The sequence below is a fragment of the Fukomys damarensis genome, unplaced genomic scaffold, assembly GCF_012274545.1.
Source record: "Fukomys damarensis isolate Sample0158 unplaced genomic scaffold, DMR_v1.0_HiC HiC_scaffold_9, whole genome shotgun sequence".
NCBI lineage: Eukaryota > Metazoa > Chordata > Mammalia > Rodentia > Bathyergidae > Fukomys > Fukomys damarensis.
The window spans coordinates 300,483-317,457 of NW_022900921.1; the positions used below are offsets into that span (position 1 = coordinate 300,483).

General features: G+C 48.9%; 1 pseudogene; it reads left to right on the forward strand.

The window, feature by feature from the left end:
• Nucleotides 1–16,460: 16,460 nt before the first annotated feature.
• Nucleotides 16,461–16,735, forward strand: LOC104862027 (annotated as a pseudogene).
• The last annotated feature ends 240 nt before the right edge of the window (nt 16,736–16,975 follow it).

The window sequence follows — 16,975 nt, forward strand, 5'->3', positions numbered from 1 at the left end:
GTTTTTTTTTTTTTTTTGAGACAGGTCTCACTATGCAGGTGAATCTGACCTGGAACTCACTATGTAGCCCAGGCTGGTCTGGAACGCACAGCGATCCTCCTGCCTCAGCCTCCCGAGTGCTGGGATTACAGGCCTGTGCCACCACACCCACTGAAAGCAGTCTTGATTTAGTGGTTGAAGCAGATGTGCACTTCAGAGAACCAGTGCCTGCAGTCACCGGAAGGCTTCCTCCATACGTGTGCATGACCCCTTCCGCCATTTCTACCTTGCGGCCACACTGAGGACTGCTCCTGCCCTGTCCCCTTTCTGTGCTCCATCAGCCTCCTAGCTGCTTTCCTCAGACATCATGTTCTGCTGATAATTGTAGTGAAAATAATGCAGTCTATCAGTAGTTAGAATGCAATGATTTGCCATTGGTTTTGTTAAATATTTTTGTCTTGCTGTTTTATTTGGCATTTTTATTAGAAATGCCTGCTAAATTGTACTGAATGCCTAAGTGCATTTCGTGATATGGCCGCATGATTTTCCCTTCATAATTGTTCTCTGACTTTGAATGACTTCTCATGTTTAGAACAAGCCCTATTTGGTTGTGGTCCTCACACACGTGCCTGTATCTTATTATTTTGGGTGCCCTGGTGGTTTCAATTTTCTCACAATTTGTCACAAACCAAATGTAATCACAAAAATAAAGTAAAAATAAAATGAAAGTATTAAATTCTAATTACACATAGCATTGCATTGAAAATCAGCATGTGCAGTAGTTACAATCTGGCCTCCCTGCAGAATGGAGAGCCAGCAGTTTGTAAGCAGAAGGCTGTGTGGGTCTTTTGAGAAAGCCCACTCTTTCATATTTTGGTTTCTTACTTTTTGTCTTCTTCTTTCTACGTAGACCCTGGGTACGAAGGCCCGAGGGCTGGAACCCAGCAGCCATCGCTTGGTCTTGCTGAGATGCTAAGAAGGTAGAAGCAGCCCGGGGACACACAGCCACACCGCCCTCCTTATGGCCTGTACTGACAGGAAGAAGAAATACACTCTGTCCTGCTGAAGCCCCTTCATTGCCTGAATATAATTCCCAACTGAGAAGAGTAATGGAGGAGCCAGTTCATCCCCTGCAAGGACGGAAACGGCAGTGTGAGGTCCTGCGTGCTACAAGCCACTGTACCAGCTGCCAATGAGGTCAGAGGGGAACGGGCTACCAGGAGTGGTGCTGTTATCCAGCTGCGCCGTCCCCTTGCAAATGTGGGCTGCTCTGGGAGGTCTTGTGCTGACTGTGACAGCTGGTGGCCACATGTCCGAAGCCTACCCTTCTTGGACCTACAGGCCAAGACCCAAGACCCTGTGCTGAGGCCCAGCCAGCCAGTCCCTGCTGGCTTATTATTTGGGGACCGAGATCTTTCCTCTGTGGTTCCAAGGGGGCCTTAGAACCTGGAGGGTTGAGAGTCTTGCTCACAGGCCCTGTCCAGGGCCCAGTCCAAGAGCAAATCAGCCCACAGGTGTCCTGGGTCAGGAGGAGGTTGCAGGTTCTCCGATAGCTGCACGGAGACTCTGATGGGCCGTGCGGAAGCACAGGCTGCGGGCCTCGGCACCACCTCATCTTCTGCATCTGGATCTTACTTGTTGGAGGCCATGTCCTGGCCACTTCCTACAGTGGCCCTTCCTCCCTAGTGGCCCATCTGACCCTTGCGGCATTCCTGCCACCCTTGCCACATCCAGCTACTCCACTGGACTCTATCTGGAAGTTATTACGGGACAGCAGGGAACTCCTGCTGTCTGCAGCCAGCTAGGAAAGCAAATGGAGCCAGGATGTGGGCTGAAAAGGTCCCGGTGCTGCCCCAAAGAAGAGTAAGATAGGGGAGGAGAGAGAGGACCTGAGGCAAAAGTGAGGGCAGGCGCCGAGAGAAGACCAGCACACTCGGAGTATACAGGGGTGCAGCTGGCCTCAGCAGGGAGGTCACCCTGGCCACAGCTCTGTGACCACCCAGAGGAGGACGCCAAGGCTCATGGGGCCCTGGGGCTTCAGGGAGGATGGTCCAGAGCTCTCCTTGCCTCTTGGGACCGTCCTCTCTGGTTATTACAAACAACACTGCAGAACTGGAGCCTCATCTCCCCATGTCCTGGCATGGGTGTGGAAGGTGAAGAAGGTCTCAGGATATCTGCCTGCTGGGCTGCAGGGTGGACGTCCACACTCCCTCCCGCCTCCCTGGCACCTTTGCCAGCAGGTCCAGTGCATCTTAGTTCAGCGCCCCCAGGGACGGAGCTTTCCCATGCATTGCTGTCCCAGTGCAGGGCCTCGGGTACAGAACAGCCACTGAAAGGACCAGGTGCTTGGACTGCGCTGAACAGAGCTTCTTTCCTTTCTCCCTGCAAAGAACAAGGGCTGGACGCCAGGAGTCTCACCAGGAAGGGAGGGGGTTGGCCTTTTCAACCAGGAAAGGGCTCGGCCTTCTCAGAGGGGATAAGGTGCCTTCCCCACTTCAGACTCAAGTTCCAAGTTTTAAACCAAGTTTGTGTGTTTATTCTGAACTTTCGGCAAGGACCGGCTCTGGGTTCTGGGTAGGTGGCTTCCCTCCTGCCTCCAAGCCAGCTGCCTCCCTGGCTCTCAGACTCTGCCCTGAGGACAGAGGTGCAAGGCAGCAGAGCCCTCCTGGCCAGCCTCCTTTCTGAAAAAGACCTTTTTAACAGATTCGGTGAATTTCTTCCTTTTTTTTTCTTTTTGAATTGTTTTAATGGGTTGCAGTAAATCATGGTTTCATCAAAAACTACAAATCAAAATACAGTTGTTTAAAACTGCTTGGAAGATTATGTGGATTTTACCTAGAATGGAGAACTGGGACAGGAGCATCTTAGTGCACAAACATGCCAGATTTCCCTTTCTTGCCGCTAGGTGTGAGTGTACTTTTGTCCCCCAAGGTCCCCGAGCAGGCAGTGTGGTCCTCCGTGAGTGGACTGAGGGGTGTTGCCCACTCTGAGGTGACGAGGGCGCTGCTGGTCTTGCCCCCGAAGAGTGACGCTGGTCTTAGTGTGCTCGAGTTTGTGTGAGTGGGTGGCTATGGGAGAGCCGACGGACTCTGCGTCTCTCTGGCTTCCTGTCTGCCTTTCCCCTGCTCTCATCCTCCCCTGCATGCCTCACCACTACGAAGCCTGCCTCTGCAAGGCCACACCAAGTGCAAGCTGAGCCCTCGGACCTCCAAAGCTGAGAGCTGCATAAGCCCTCCATACAGCCCCCTTTGGATTTCCGGTAGAGCTCACTGCTTCTTTCCCTGAAGGTAGCACCTTATGTGATAAGCTCTGAGGCCTTTCTTCCACTCCCTGCATACCTTGGTAGAATCTTCTAACAAGCTTGCCTTTCTCAAAAGAAGGAAATCCTGCCATTTGCAACTGTGTAGATGAAGCGACAGAACACTTTGCTAAGAGAAGTAGGCCAGTCATAGAGGATGAACACTGCTCCATTCCACTCACTGAGGTAGCAAATGTAGCCAATGTCGGAGAGTCAGAGAATAGAACAGTGGTTGCCAGGCCACGGGAGCAAGAGAACACAGGGAATTGTTATAGTTTCTCCTACGCCAAGCAAGTAAGTTCTAGAGGTCAGCCACACCACATGGTGCTAGTCATTATCAACATGATGCATTACATATCACAGCCCAAGTATTCTCCCGCATGTGCGTGTTTGTAGGAGTGCTTACCATGACTTTAAACTGTGCTACAAAGGATAGATTTCACTGTAAGTGTTCCTACAAACACACACACACCAACACACACGTGCACATGCGAATACTTGGGCTGTGATATATATGCATATGTCCAAACTTACCCAGATGAATACATTACATAAGGAAAATGTTTGCACATCAATTGTACCACAATAATGCCTTAAAAATCCCCAAAGAACTGTTCCCGACTCAACTATAGTTGAATGTGCCCAGGAAACTGATTTTCAAAATGGCGTCTGGGATCTGGGACACAGATCGTACCTTCTTGCTCGGTGGAAATGGGACATCTAGCACATCACGGCATCGTGGGTACTCAGAGGATGGCTGTCATCAGCACGAGGTGAGCGCAGGTGGAGAGCAAGGCATAGCGACAGGATGTGGCTGAGATAGTTGCTATAGCAACCAAAACCTAGACAATAGTAAGGAGCCTTGAACGTCATTTTTCAAACTGTCGTCCCCCATCCAGAGACCAAGGCCAAGCAGAACCTGTCTACTGCTGGTCAGAGATCAGATATGTCAGCAAGTTCGGAGACCTTCATAACATTTTGGTACAGACCTGATCCAAATGCATCTAAAAGCATGGCCTAGGCTCGTCCTGCTGCACAGGGAATGCCCTGCTTAGGCACCCCAGACTTGCGTGGTGAGTGTCACATGATGCAAGCTTGTCCTTGTCACAGGAGGACTGTGATACTACCATGGGTATTCATATTCACTAACTGTGGGATCCATTTCTTTCTTTGTAAGATAATTTAACCATAACTGACAGAATAAACTGTTAGGACTGACTACAAGTGAGGAACTGAGGATGATTTTTAAAATACAACATCCTTTGTTCCATTTAGGTAAAAGCGTAAATTTCTAGAGCCTACTGAAGTCACTTTCAAATCTCTGTGCTTATTTATATTAACATACCTCTGTATGAAGACTGGCTTCTCTATTAAAATTACTAAAACAAAGAACAGAAAAGTTTGTATATTATCTCCTGAGAGTAGCATTGTGTCAATTCAACCTGGAGTAGACAAGTTAATAATCAAGAAACAAGTCCAAAAAAGAAAAAAGAAACAACTGCATTACAATAATCAAACATAGGAAAAATTACCAGACTCCTGAGTCTTTGTTTACAGTTCCAAAACGACAAAACATCTGAATCACCTAAGGTAAATTATCAGAGCACCTACACTTTTGTGATTTTAACCATTTTTCTCAGGCTACATTTGTTCTAATTATATTTACTGCAAAGCATTTTTATATATGTCCAACATAATGTTTTGTATGTCATTTAAATGTGTTGGTAATTAATTTTTAATACCTTTTATAAAACATCATTTTTCAGTATATAGTAGATACCCCTTATCTGCAGAAGATACATTCCAAGACTCCAGTAGATGTCTAAAACTGTGGATAGTAACAAACTTGATTTTTTTCTATACATAATACTTACCTATGATAAAGTTATAAATTGATCACTGTGAGAGATTAACAACAATAACAAAAAGATAATAGAACAATTATAGTATATTGTAATAACAGTTATGTGAATGTGATTGCTCACAGATTCCACAGGGAAGGCAAGATGTACAGTATAGAAATGCTGGACAAAGGTATGGTTCACATTCTAGGTGGGACATAGGGCAGTGGAAGATTTCATTATGCTCTTCAGAATGGAAAATTTTAATCATTAATTATTTAATTCTGGAATTTTTCATTCATGTTTTTAGATAGAAGTTGATCAGGTTTTGGTCTGTAAATGAAACCTGGGCTGGGGGGACTATTGCGTTGTAAAATGTTTTAAATGTCCCTTGTCCACACATATTTAAAAAGTACCATTCTAGAGTTACATGGGGACCAGGGGAAATTATCAGCTAAGAATGTCCTTCTGTAAATGAAGCTGGAGGGTCCCAGAGCTGCACAGAAACCTGGAAGGTGTGTTCCTGTCCCTAGCAGCAGGACTGATGTGTTGAACTCTCCCAGCCCAGGGCCTGATCCTAAGGGTTGCAGAGAGTTGCAAGATAATTAAATACTGACTGTAGCTGAGGTCAGGTCCACATGGTGTGGGCACAGAGGGAGGACCTGAGCCAACCCGATGCCTTGGGGACAGTCAAACAGATACAAATGAGACCGAGAGCTCTAAATTCCCAGGTTCCCCCTGAGTGTCCCTTGACAACAGAGGTGGTGCTATCGCACAGAGGGCATCCAGCCCTTTCAGGGACCATTCTGTACATGATGGACAGGAGAGTGACACTGTACCGTAGCCAAAAGAGCTATAGGACGTCATCCCAGAGAAGAGAGGCTGAACCCCAAACGAGTTATATGACCTTGGCAGTCCAGATTGCTAGGAGCCCAGGGATGGGGGTGATGCAGGGGAGGTCAGATTCCAGCACCTTTGAGCTCCGGGTTGAAATGTAAGATCCAGTCAGCTACACTGCTGATTGCTGGACTTTTCTGGGGCTTGAATTGAGGCTGTGGGTCAACAGTTGGCTGATAGGAGCTAATGACACTGTCGGTGACAAGGAGGCTAGAAGATGAGATGACAGGTATGCAGAGCACTCTTGCCACTACGGATGCCCTTGGCTGGGTGTTTACAGAGCCTGCAGCTATTACCATGTTCTGGTCCCCTTTCACTCACACCACCTGGTCCCCACATTTCTAATTTTGTTCTTTCCAGACCCTGCCCAGACAACTAATCTGGCTTTTTGTGTTTGTTTATTTTCTTTTGAGCTAGGGTCTCGGTAAGTTACCAGATGGGTCTGGAGCTTGTGGCCCTGAGGCTGGGACTGCAGGTATGCACCACCTTGCCTGCTCTATCAGTCCTTTAGCCATCGCCCATGAATCTGAGTATCTGTACTAAGATTATTGTCTTGGTATATTTTACAGAATACCTGAGACTGAGGAACTTGTAAAGAAGTTTTATTTTGACTCATGGTCCTGGAGATCCAAGAGCCACTAACATTTGATTGGCCTGAGTCGAGTCGAGCCACCTGGTGGAAAATGGAGAGGCTGCTGAGCTTGGAAGAAGAGAAAAATGACCAAAGGTCCAAAATGCTTTATAATAGCTCACTCTCTTAGAAACTAATCTATTCTCACTGGAAATAATTCAGTCTCGTGAAAAAGGCAATCATTTTTCCTACAAGCCCTGCCCTCTCAAAACCTCCACATCAAGGAATTAAGGCTCAACATGCATCGTGGTGGGGGCAAATCGTATTTGCAGTACAGCGATTATCAACCCAGGTCTCTTGGCAAAGTAAGGGCATGGGCAGCTGTGTGTTGGTCATTGTTTTTCCACTGCCATATTACCCACGTTTCCTTCTGCCACGTGAAGCACACAGTGCTGTTTCTGTATGATGCAGCACATGGAAAAGCAAACTGAGGAACCTAATAGAGCCATGATAATAATACCGTTCAGAGTTTAGCAAACCTTGACCTATTAACCGAATCTGTTCCATCACCTGTTTCTGTAAATAAGGTCTCACTGGGACACAGCCGCACTACCTCACTTACATGTTACCTACAGCCAGAGCAGCCAAATCGGAGCTGCAACAACTATGGCTGCCACGCTTAAATATTCACTATCTGACTGTTGAAAGAAAAAGTTAGCCGAGTCCTGCTCTAGCTACAGATGACTGTTGTGGCCCTCCATGAGGACAAATCTCTACCCAAACAAACCAGATGCCGAGGGGAAAAGACATGGGCTGTTTTGGGCATCTTTTGCTTTCCCCTGCAGACTCCTTCTCCACCCTTCTATGTCGAGGAGGCTGATTTGCATAGCCCGTGTTAGAGGGTTCTCCTTTTCTCTGACTTCCATGTGAGTCCTGCCATAGGAAGCTGTGTAGCCGAGGACTGGGGAAAGGAGGAAGGTAAGATCCTTCTTGTAAGGTCACCTCTTTCTCAACCAAAGGCCACAGTTTCTATCAGAAAACCTCCATCCATCCTTTCCAGGCTCAGAGTTCCGGAAAATTCTCTGTCCCTTATCCCGTCTTGTTCAGGAACAGTAATTGTCCCCTGCTGTTATCACCTATGGTTTCCCTATGACTGTCCATACCGTCACACAGGGTTCCTTTGTGAAAATCTCAAACTACCTCACTAGAGGTGCCATTTATATCTTTCAGGGACTTCAACCAATACAAAATATAACTTCACTTATTTTTCAGTAACTAGATTTAATTTGAATTTTGAGCCTCATCCTACCGGGATTTGGTTCATTTTGGTAAATTTCTGGTAGTCTCTGTTTATCTGTTTGCCTCCCATACATGCAGCTCTGGGGCTTCATGTAAACAGAATGGACCTATCCTGACTGATTTGTCGGCCGTATAGAGTTCCAGCTCGCATCTGCTGTTGTGATATCGTTATAAAAGTTTCAGAGGCATTGTGGACATGATAGACTTCTTTCTTTCTCTATTTTTTGTGATACTAGGGATTGAATCGAAGACAGACTTGCTCTTTGTGCACTTTGTAGCCGGCGTCACCCATGCTGTCCCTTGTCCCGGCTGCCTCGGAGCTTTCAGTCCTCAGAGTTTAGCAGCCTTCTCATCCTGCTCATCCTCTCCAGAACACTGAACCTGCTCAGTTCTGTCACCTCCTCGGGTCTAGCAATTGGAATGTATCAGAGAGCAAAACAAGGAGGCAAAGCCAAGCTCACAAGGGCTTTTCTTCTGGATTTCAATTAAGTTGTTTTTAAGGTTGTGAACGTTCCCTTGAATACCCTTTGTATGCATCCCATACATTACTTATGTGTGTTTTAGCACAATTTCTAATATCCGTTTTCTACCATAGGGTTACTTAGAAGGACTTTGGTTTTATTTCCAAGGAAAAAATGTTTAAGTCTTACAATAATCAGGAAAGTATTTTTGCCTAGTTTCTTTTTTAAATGTTTAAATTTGTATAGAATTTCATGAATACCACTCCTACTATGTCCTACTGGCCCTCACACAGTGAACTACAAAATACCATTCCCATTTCACATAGGAGACAGCTGAGGTCTTGGAAGGGATAACACGAGGGAGGATTCACTTTAAAAGTCTCACCTTCATTGAGTGAAGGAGCAGTGGGGACCTTGTAAACACGATTTCTGGGTCTCTGTGCAGGTGTCCCGGGGAGGCTTGAGTTAGTGGACTGGGTGGCATCGATCAGCCTCAGTGCAGGCAGTCACCACCACTCCACGGAGCCCAGAGGAAGCCAACAGGAGTGGACACAGAGGTGGTCTCCTTCTGGATCTACCCCTCTGGAGGACCCTAATTCCAGTCCTGGCAGAGCAGAGCCAAACCCTAGTCCAACAGGCTTAAAGCATCCCTGCTCCCTGCCATGAGAGCATCCCAGGCAGGAAGCCCAGGCCAGGGTGTCCACCAGCAGAAGGATCCACAGTGTTCTCCAGAGGAGGGGCCTGTCAGGCTCCGCCTCTACCCTGACCTGAGCTTGGCGTCTTCTCAGTGCCTGATCACTGGCAGCAAAGTTGAGCAGCCAGGGATGGGCAGTCACCTGAATGCTGCTACCCAGTCTACCCTGCAGATCCCAGGGTCGGGCTGGGACCCCAGCTCATCCCTTCCTCCAGTGCTGCCTGAGGCCTTGCTCACTCCACCTGGGTCCCTCAAAGAAGATGATCACAAGGGGGGGGGCCCCCAGCCACAGCAGAGACCTGGGTGTCAGGTGTAAGGAAGACAGTCCACCCGGTTAAGTGGCACTGTCATTCGGGGCTGTCGGAAAGGCTTCTCTGAGCAGGGGACAAAAGTCAGCTGAGAATCACCCTGCAGGCTGAAGAAATGGCAAGGGCACGGCCATGGGGAGGAGCAAGTGACTTCTTGTGCCTTGTCATTAGAGAAACAAGCGCAATACATTGTGTGTGGCCCTGAGGTCTTCCATGTCTGTCCTCTGGCCTATTGATTGACACGAACACACACACACACGCACACACACATACACATACACACACACGCACGCACACACACATACATGCACACACCAGTCCCCTCCAGACCGAGCTAAGATGTCCCAGGGGCCATGGGTAAGTTCCGGGGTGGGGGGAGGAAAGTGCTCCAAACCTGACGCACAGCCCATCTGAAGAATCCCCAGTGTCTACACCTGCAATTGTTTACGCAGAAGGTCTCTGGCTAGATGGTACACTCCAGACCAGGCACAGAGACTCTCCCTCATCCTCCAGGGGCAGCTGGGCCCAGAAGACTGAGTCCTGCAGCCCTGACACAGTCTGACTCATGCACGCTCTGCAAACAAGCACCACGTGGCTTCTTTTCTGCCTCTTCCGATGACAAGACAATCTCCCAAATTCTGTTCAGCTGGGAGGGGTGACAGAAAGGCCGTCTGGCCAACACCCGTCCTCCTAGCCAGGGACCACTTATTTCTCAGCTGTGCTTTCAGGAGAAAATAATTCAGGCTCTGAGCGCTGCCAACAGGCTGGCGCTCTGGCTGTCCTCGGCAGTGACCCCACAGCTGGGCCCCCTGTAAAGCTCCCTGTCCCTGCTCCAGCCCCACCCGCAGCCTGTGCCAGGGCTAAATGAGTCCGGCTCATCCATCGCCCTCAGTATCCGCCTGGGCAGCATGTGCTGTCTCTCCACTCGTGGCCCAACTCCTCCCCCAGCTGCCCCTGCCCCACCTGCCTGCTCCCTGCCTGTGCAGAGCCTGTTCTTCTCCGTCCCCACCATTGCCTGGCAGCAGACCTTGTTCAGGCCCATTTTATAGATGACACACCTGAGCCTCTGACAATGACCAGGCTCACCCAGGGTCGCAGGCCGGCGAGATCAGTCACCAGAACTCACTACCTGCCCTCTCGATACAGATGCTGCTGGCCACCCCCTTGGTCATGTCAACAGCATTTTGGATTTCACTTACAGACGTCCACCCTCGCCACCCACCTCCCGGTGGGTCAGTCCCTGCCCCACCACCTCGTGTGCAGTGATGTACAGTGTGGTCCTGGACCTTCTGGGGAAATCCCAGGACTGCTGCTGGATGTTTGCAGGGAGGATGCACCTGTCAACCAGAGGGGCTAATTCAGCGGGATATAAGACGAAGGCTGCCAGTGCTACCAGGGAAAGACAGCTGACCTGAAGTCAACAGAGAAAAAACCAGAACGGAGAGACTAGAGAGTCTTTACTAACTGAGCACCTGGAATTAACAGTACTTGCCTCTGTCCATGAGTGTTTCGGTTATGTGAACCAGCTGCTGCCTTGCTGACATGTGCCAGTTTGAGTGTTTTCCTCCCATTGTGTGCTATCAAGATAGGCACAAAGTAGTCCATGCACTGGGCACAGTGAACAGCTCCCTGCGCTCCCTCCTCATTATCTGCTGTGCTTCGAGGCTCGCCACATGTTCACATGTGCCTTCCTGCTCGACAGTGAACTGCCACAGGCAGAGGTGGGAGCTCACGCAGCATGCGCCTTCAGCGCCAGCACAGTCTTGCACACATCAGCAGAGGGAGTGCAGAGGAATGGCAGGATCCACGCCCTCTGTGGGAGAAGGAGCCACGAGAGAAGCTTCCTGAACTGACGCCCAGCCTTGCCTTGTGTTGCCACACACCTCCCTCTCCGTTCCCAGAGGCTGTGCGCTGTCAAGACGGAGGAGTGGGGAAGGGACTCCGTCTCCCAGTCTGAGCCAAACGGAGTCACTCAGGCACGCGAAGCTGGATGGACACCCAGTGTCTCTCCCCTCTCTGCGAGGGACCCCTTCTTCGGTCATTCCAGAGGGCTTCTAGGACAGGCCCGGGACTAGGGAGGTGAGTTCGTGCCTCATTGTTCCTCGAGTGGCTGGTTGTGTAGTCGGCCTTGTGACCCGGAGGCCGGTCAAGTGGGAAAAAGGAGAAATAGAGGGTAGGTGGAGAGGACACCCTGGAGACATCCAGCCCTACAGCAGAGATGGCGAACATCTTAGAGCTTTCAGGGAGACAAACAGCCCGCTGCAGCGCCCGAGCCATAGGGGCACCACCGCCCTAGATCTGCTTTGGGGAGCAGCCAACTTCCTTTCTTTGGGGGTTAAGCCAATTTGAGATGAACTGAACTGCATGGCCCTGGGGCAGGGGTGGGCTGAAGGACCTGTGAACATCAAGGAGGGCTCCCAGTGACAGAGGTTTGCTTGCTGGCAGATGAGAGAACCGAGTCACACTCCAGAAGATCTTCGGCAGCCAGGGGTTGAAGGCACCTGGCAGAATGTCGGATGTAACCAGAATCCAGGATGCCCAGCATGGGCAGTCTCTGCAGCCTGCCTTGTGTTTGGGGTCAGTGGGAGTTGAGAAAGGGTCGGTACCTCCCTGCCAGGAATGCAGTCTCCTCTGTTATGACTCCATTCATGCAAATGGACAAGTCAGGCTGGAGAGCTAGGAGTCTGATGCCTGCTGTTATCACCAGTATCTAGAGACCCATGAGCAGTTTCAAAGCATTTCCCGCTATGGACTGAGGTCATGATATGAGACAATTTATGCCTCTCAAGGACACAGAGTCCCTTATTCTCCCTGCCCTTGCTTCTCCACAAGGGAAGAGACCAGCCAGACTGGCTGGTGCCCAAAAACCCTTGACTCTTGATTACCAGCTGGGCAGGGTGCAGGTGACAGGGCCACCAAAGCAGCACTGTAGGGTGGGGGAGCCTGGGCCATCCCACCTCTGTGGACAGTATCCCTCCAAAGACCCTGGAAGGGCTGTGTGACCTGGGGACCTGGTCCACCTGAGGCTCTACACACGTCATGTTTTCACAAAAGTAAGACCTAAGCAGAAAATAATCAGCCTTGAAAACTAGAGGTCACAAAGACCAGCCCACTCTGCGTATCCTGTCCTTCCCTGCCGCCACTGTTGGGGATGCAGCTCCGTGAAAAAGCCTGCACTCAATCCCCAGTGCTGCAAAAATGAGATAATAAATTAAAAAAATAAAGCTGCTCCATATAAAACAAAAATACAATGTGGTCCTGCAATACAATAAAGTCCTTGCGGCCCTCTTTTCTATTGACTCATATATCCGGGGTGGTCGTGGGGTCTCGGGGCTGCATGACATTTCTTTGTGAGTGAGTTCCATTCTCCGTGGGAGCGTCCCTGTTACGCACGTTATCCCTGAGATAATGTCAGCCCCGAAAGTGCCAAGATCTGTGACACACGTTGCCTAGTTTCTCTCCAGAAAGCTGTGCCCACTGGGTCTGTCTTGCGCAGCTGTGAGACAGGGGCTGCTCCCTTGGTCTCTTGGGAGCAAAGGCTGTTTGCTTGGGGGTGTGCAGGGTTCTACTTCAGGCCCAGCTCTCCACACTCCTGCAGTGGCCTCTGCGTGCGCCGAAGTCTCTGTCCCTTGTGGTCCTCCCCATGCTGGACTGGGCCCAGGATGGTGCCTCAGCAGCACATGGACCTCATGAAGCACCTGCTTGAGCACCCACAAGAAGCAGGGTCCGCAAGCTGCGCAGGTGGAAAACACCCGCTACTCAAACAGCAAATGATGCGGGGAAGTTGGAAGTGCTTTCATGGATCCTGGCTTCTGAAAGTCTCAGAGACTTCTTTGCCATCACAATGAATAGAGGCTGTTTATATGCTGATTTAATCCAAACATCTGTAAAAAGATTGGTTTTTAGCATGGAGGACCAAAGGCAGGCCCCTGTGCATGCTGGGCAACTGCTCTACTGCTGACTACATCTATAGTCCTGTGTGGAAAGTCTGAAGGCTAGACGTACGGCTCAGTGGCAGGGTACTTCCCCCACATACCTGAAACCCCAGGTTAGGTCTCCAGCACTGGGGGAAAAAGAGAGACCTTTTTTTTGAGACAATCAAGAGTCTGAATATAAAGTGAATGTTAGAGAATATTAAGGAATCGCAGTTAATCTGTTGGTATGCTAGCAGTATTGTGGCTAGAAAAGTCTTTACTTGTAAATCCATACCAAGAATTATTAATGAATCCAATCAAGGTTTGTTCCAGCAAAGCTAAACAAAACGAAAGCTAGAGGAATAGGGCCAACAAGACTGATAAATACTCCTAATGGGATAATGAAGAGTGTGAAATAGGAAGAAAAGGGCTAAAGGTGTAGGGAAAGGGGGAAGGGTAGGGGCAAGGAAATAAGGGAAAAGAAAAAATATGAGAAAATGAAAAAATGGAAATAAAGAGTTTGTTAATGGGGAGGGGAGGAGGGGGTGAAGGGAGGGCAGGGACAAGGGGAAAAAATGAGAACCAAGACCTGTCACGTGAAGGTACAGGATCCCAGTAATGAATGTAACTGTATTGTAGACCTAGATTGTACCAATAAACTCAATAAAAAAAAAAGACTGATAAATACTGATAAGGGTTGACTGGGGGAGGGTGTGTAGGTGGGAGCTCACCAGACTACTTTTGTGCATGTTTAGAATTCTTCGTAACAAAAGCGAGATGTATATATGTGTACATATCTGCAAAGATCAAAAGCTTTTCTAAAGACCATGTGATCGAGGAAAGGAAGCTGAAATGTGTACACTCTTGTTTCAGTTTACAAGAAGAAAAAAGATGATTTTGCTAAATGGGTCATTTTATTTCTTAACGTAAGAAAAACATGGCTGTGTCAGCAGAACGTGGCTCTTGTTGTAATTGTCTGTCTTGACTACGAAGGCGTTTTCTGATTCTGAGCATCAGTTTTGTGTTCGCATCAGTTGGGGCTGGGTACAGTCTCCATCTCTAGCAACAGCACCACTAACTGATACAAAAGGAACATCGCAAACATCGGGCAAATGGCTCTTTGGTCTCTGGCAACTGGTTTTCCAGAACACCGTGAGAAATGAGATCCCGCTTGGCATCTTGTGGGAGACGGCAGTAATGGTGACAGTCAACTCACAGCTGTGAGGACAGGTGTGGTGCCTCTGGCACACCATGAGAAAGCTCAAGGCATTTCACAAGAAGCAGTGCAGGGGCTCCACTGCAGACAGCCCACACCCCACAGGGCAGCGCCCTCCAAGGTGATGACTGATGAGTCATCACAGGCCAGAGGAGGATCCTCAAACACTACAAGCCCAGAGAGCCGGAGGCCATGAGTAGCTGCCTGAGCGGAGGGTCAACCTCACCAGTACCCCAAGGTCCCCACCCAAGCAAGGAGCACAAAGCACGAGACATCTGGGCACGTGTGACTCCAGGCAGGTGCACAGATCTGCTTCTTGTTTTATCCTCACTCTTGGATTCCCTCTACTTGAGGTCAAGATGAACCCTACAAGCAAAACTCTAATCTTGTGTTTCAGCAATGTACCAACTTCACAGGAAAGAGAGCCTCTCTTTTCTGATGGGTTCAGCAGAATTCCTCTGAGATGACAATCAGTGGCTTGCTGGTCTGCCGTAGGTCCCTTGTCCAGCCCAGGACCCTTGTGCTGAGAGGTGGCTCATCCTAGATCCAACAGCCTGAGAGTAGAGAAGAAACTACTGCAATGAAGAAAGTCCAGGGTACTGGCCACAGATGGGGATATCCCTTCTGCCTGTTGGTTACTCCAGAAGGCACTGTTTCCTGCCTGCCTAGTAAACACCCAGGTGGGCTCTTTGTCCTGTACCAGCAGGGCCTAGGAGAGTCTTGCAACCAACCATCTCAATAAACACAGGCAGGGACCAGCTCAAAAGGCAGGCCATGCGCAGGCATGGCTGGGCTACCATTTGCCAGGGGCCCTCCATTGCACTGTCTGCACAGCCCACTAGAAGTCAACTGCTGTCTGTAGTCTGAGGGAAGGGAACACCAAAAGCTTACCTTCATCTCTGTCACTGCCCAGGTTTCTAAGAATTGCAGTGAAATGACACTGCTAGATTGGACAGTGTGGGAGAAACATCGTTAGACCATGGTTACTGACCGGCTTGCAAAAAGCCGAGTTGAATAATTCAAAAAATATCGCTAGTGTCCAGAATGGAAGCATCTGTAAAATTAGGGCCTGTTAAATTTTGGCCTGGGACAACTTGTTCGCTGAAAAGATTAGCATTAATAAAAACCCAGCTATTTTGTCTAAGGACAATAGGAGGGATCCCGTGAAGGCAAGAAAAGACAAGACCTGGCCTTTCACACTCCAAAATAGAAAAGGTTTGCTTTGAGGACAGAGCTGTAGAGTGCTCTACTCTTTCTGGGCTGAGAAAAGGAAATGTTTCCCAGAGTTGAGCTAATCTGGCACTCAGAGGACTCTGAAGTCAAAGGCCAGGCAGGGCTCAGCTACTCCTCAATTTGGCAACAGACTTTGGAGTCATCCAAATGATACTGGTTTTGTAAGTATGCAGAATGCAAGAGTTGCCTGGCTAGAAGGCTTCTCCCCAGATTTCAGAAGACAGAGGACAATAGATGAAGGTGTAAGAGTGAAGCAGTGGAGACATTAGGGAGTTGGAGAAGCCACGAACAGGGAAAATCACCGAGTAAAGCTGCAGGCAGTGAGCAAAGCTAGCCTAAGAGAGATGTCCTGGGGACTGCAGCAGGCCGTGGCATGGGGTGGGGCCATCCGAGCCATTTGGAGCTCACATTTTTGCTCTGGGTGCTGGATGTGGAGCTATAGCATTTAATGTTTGCTTTGGTCCTATTCCTTTCTCTCCACCTGTTTATCCCTTCTGGGATGGTAATATTTACCCTTGCCGTTGTATATAAGCAGGATTTAACTTTCTTTTTGATTTGTACAGGGTCTCACAGCTAAGAATGTACCTTAATTCCCAGAGGAAGTTTTGGGCTTGAACTTTTCAGAAATTCTTAAAATGTTAAGACATTGGGGAGCACGGTGAAGAAGAGGCAGGAACCACCCCTGGACCAAGCAAAGCTGCACGCCGCTGCATCTCACGTCCAGCACCCGTGTCCCGCCACCATCGCTGCCATGCCCAAGAGAAAGGCTGAAGGGGATGCTAAAGGTGATAAAGCCAAGGTGAAGGACAAACGACAGAGCAGATCCAAAAGGTTGTCTGCTAAACGGGATCCTCCAAAGCCAGAGCGCACGCCTAAAAAGGCCCCGCAAATAAGGAAGAGAAGGTCCCCAAAGGGAAAAAGGGGAAAGCTGATTCTGGCAAGGATGGGAATAAACCTACAGAAAAATGGAGATTCCAAGACAGATCAGGCACAAAAAGCTGAAGGTGCAGGAGATGCCAAGTGAAGTGTGTGCATTTTTGGTTACCGTGCACTCCTGGTGACTTTACAGTTTAAAGTACTATTTTTTTTATCAAGTTTTACAAAAGTGCAGAATTTTGTTTTACTGTTTTTAAGCTATGTTGTTAGCACATTTTTAAAGCTGTGTTGTTAAACATTTCTTTGTTGTTGTTTGGAGCATATGTCACTAGTACAATGTCTCCAGAGCTGGATTGAGAGGGGGAAAGCACCTTTCCCTGCTAGTTTT